This window comes from Triticum dicoccoides, chromosome 1B (genome assembly GCF_002162155.2).
Source record: "Triticum dicoccoides isolate Atlit2015 ecotype Zavitan chromosome 1B, WEW_v2.0, whole genome shotgun sequence".
Classification (NCBI taxonomy): domain Eukaryota; kingdom Viridiplantae; phylum Streptophyta; class Magnoliopsida; order Poales; family Poaceae; genus Triticum; species Triticum dicoccoides.
In genome coordinates, this window is record NC_041381.1 from 391,508,196 (window position 1) to 391,511,664 (window position 3,469).

At 54.8% G+C, this 3,469-nt stretch overlaps 1 pseudogene; it reads left to right on the forward strand.

Annotated features, from left to right (window-relative positions):
* The first annotated feature begins 2,353 nt into the window (after positions 1–2,353).
* LOC119350404 lies at positions 2,354–3,226 on the forward strand (annotated as a pseudogene).
* The last annotated feature ends 243 nt before the right edge of the window (positions 3,227–3,469 follow it).

Genomic DNA, 3,469 nt, shown 5'->3' on the forward strand with positions numbered 1-3,469 from the left:
CCTGTTTCGTATGCCCTGGTCTTAGAAGCAACCTTGCAACAGAGAGGCGGGCCACCCGTTTCTCCAGAATCCTGATAGATGGCGGCAGCAGCATCAATATCCTATACCGTGACACAATGGAGAAATTGGGAATCAAGCAGAAGCAGCTCACCCCCAGTCGGACTGTTTTCCATGGCATAGTTCCTGGCCTTTCCTTCTCACCAATCGGCAAGACCTAGATTGATGTCCTCTTCGAAGACAACAATCACTTCCGCCGAGAGTCATTTTGGTTTGAAGTGGTGGACCTTGAGAGCCCCTACCATGCCTTGCTTGGCCGACCTGCTCTTGCCAAGTTCATGGCAGTCCCCCACTACGCCTACCTCAAGATGAAGATGTCGAGTACCAAGGGAATCCTGACAGTACTCGGAGACTACAAGAGATCGATCGCTTGCGCTGCAGATAGCAGCCGGCTGGCCGAGTCCCTCGTGATCGCTGCCAAGAAGCGGCTCCTCGACCGGGTGGTGGCGTTGGTAGGCAAGAAGCCGGAAAAATGTCACCCACCCCCCAGGAGTCGGAGGTTGAGGGCTCGTTCAAGTCGGCCAAGGAAACAAAGAAAATACCCTTGGACCCGGAGCACCCCGAGAGGCACGCTGTCATAGGCACAAGCCTTGACAGCAAATAGGAAAGCGAGCTCATCGATTTCCTCCGTGAGAATTGGGACATCTTTGCATGGTCTCCCAAAGACATGCCGGGTGTTCCGAAGGATTTTGCCGAGCACAAGCTACATGTCCGACCTGACGTCAAGCCGGTCAGGCATCCCTTGCGCCGCCTATCAGAAGAGAAGAGAAGAGTTGTCGGAGAAGAGATAGCCCGGCTCCTAGTAGCCGGATTCATCATGGAAGTATTCTTTCCAGAGTGGCTGGCCAACCCAGTCCTAGTGTTGAAAAAGAACAAGCAGTGGTGCATGTGCATTGACTACACCAGCCTCAACAAAGCCTGCCCCAAAGATCCATTTGCTCTGCCAAGGATTGATCAAGTAATAGACTCCACAGCCGGATGCGAGCTGTTGAGTTTCTTGGATGCATACTCCGGGTATCACCAGATAAAACTAAACCCGGCCGACAGGCTGAAGACCGCCTTCATCACGCCATTTGGAGCCTTCTGCTACCTGACCATGACGTTCGGCTTGAGAAATGTCGGTGCCACTTTCCAGCGTTGCATGCAGAAGTGCCTCCTCAAGCAACTCGGCAGAAATGCCCACGTATATGTGGATGATGTGGTGGTGAAGACGGAGAAGCATGGCACGCTGCTGGAGGACCTCAAGGAGACCTTTGAGAACCTGCACCGATTCCAGATCAAGCTCAACCCAGAGAAATGTGTTTTTGGAGTACCAGCCGGCCAGCTCCTCGGTTTCCTGGTTTCAGAGCGCGGCATATAGTGCAACCCCGTGAAGATCAAGGCAATTGAGATGATGAAAGTGCCCACCCGACTGCTGGACATGCAGAAATTCACCGGCTGCTTGGCGTCAGTTAGCCGTTTCATCAGTCGGCTGGGCGAGAAGGCCCTCCCCCTGTACCAACTCATGAAGAAGACCACTTTTTTCGAGTGGAACGACAAGGCGGACGAAGCATTTCTCCAGCTCAAGAAGATGTTGGCAACCCCGCCTATCCTGGCGGCTCCGACTGAGAAGGAGCCCATGCTCCTCTACATTGCAGCCACCAGTCGGGTTGTCAGCATAGTCATGGTGGTAGAGCGCAAGGAGAAGGACAAAGCATTGCCGGTCCAGAGACCGGTGTATTACTTGAGTGAAGTATTGTCCGCCTCCAAGCAAAACTACCCCCACTACCAGAAAATGTGTTATGGTGTGCACTTTGCCGCCAAGAAGTTGAAGCCCTACTTTCAAGAGCACCCAATAACTGTTGTCTGCACAGCTCCACTTGCTGAGATCATTGGGAGCCGGGATACTTCCGGCCGAGTGGCCAAGTGGGCCATTGATCTGGCCCCTTACACCATCTACTACCAGCCTCGCACCACCATCAAATCACAAGTGTTGGCTGACTTCCTCGTCGATTGGGCCGAGACCCAATACTTGCCGCCTGCACCAGATTCCACTCATTGGCGGATGCATTTTGATGGTTCGAAAATGCGCACTGGCCTGGGAGCCAGCGTCGTCCTCACCTCTCCCAAAGGCGACAAGCTCAAATACGTGTTGCAAGTCCACTTTGCCGCCTCCAACAATGTAGCAGAATATGAGGCACTCATACACGGGCTCCGGCTTGCCAAGGAACTCGGCATCCGCCGGATCCTGTGTTATGGTGAGTCCGACTTGGTGGTCTAGCAGTCATCAGGTGACTGGGACGCCAAGGATGCAAACATGGCAAGCTACCGTTTCCTTGTACATCAACTCAACGGATACTTTGATGGGTGCAACTTCCTTCACGTACCAAGAAATGACAACGAGCAAGCAGATGCTTTGGCATGGATTGGGTCCACCCGACAAGCAATACCAGCCAGCGTCGCCCTACACCGCCTTCTGAAGCCGTCTGTCAAGCCGTCTCCTGATTCAGACTCCATCTTTGTGCCGGCCCCTCCCGAAGCAGTTGGATCCAACTTAAGGGCCCCAGTGGCTGGCACGGGGATTTCGACAGGCGGCCCGAGGACTTCAGAACCAGGCCCGGGTACTTCAGCAGGCGGCCCGGGGACTTCAGAACCCGGCCTGGGGACTTCAGCAGTCGGCCCGGGGACTTCTCCAACACAGCAGACGGCAGCTGCTGCCAACCCGCCGCCTCCCCTCCCAGCCACCCTCATTCAAGTTGCAGTAGTCGCAGTCGAAGAAATTGCGGCGCCCTCATGGGCCCAGCCAATCCTCAAGTTCTTGGTGAATAAAGAGCTGCCAGCCGATGAAGCCTCAGCCAGACAGGTGCAGAGGCGAGCTGCAGCTTACACCATAGTCAACAGAGAGCTGGTGGGACGAAGTGTAACAGGGGTTTATCAGCGGTGTGTGGAGTCGGACCAAGGCCAAGCAATACTCAGAGATATCCACCAGGGCGAGTGCGGCCACCACGCGGCTTCAAGATCACTTGTAGCCAAGGCTTTCCGCCACGGGGTCTTCTGGCCGACTGCCCTGTAAGAGGCCAAAGAGCTAGTTCAGAAGTGTCAAGGGTGCCAGAGGTTCCGTTCCAAGCCACACCTACCGCCTTCTGCACTCAAGACCATCCCCATAGCCTGGCCCTTTGCTGTATGGGGACTGGATATGGTGGGACCATTCAAGACGGACCGCGGTGGCATGACTCACTTGCTTGTTGTTGTGGACAAGTTTACCAAGTGGATAGAGGAAAAACTAATCGAGAAGCTGAATGGGCCGATCGCCGTGACTTTCATCGCCGACATCACCACGCGATACGGCATCCCACACATCATCATCACCGACAACAGCACCAACTTCGCCAAGGGGCCTTGGCTCGTTTCTGTGCAACACAGGGCATCTGCC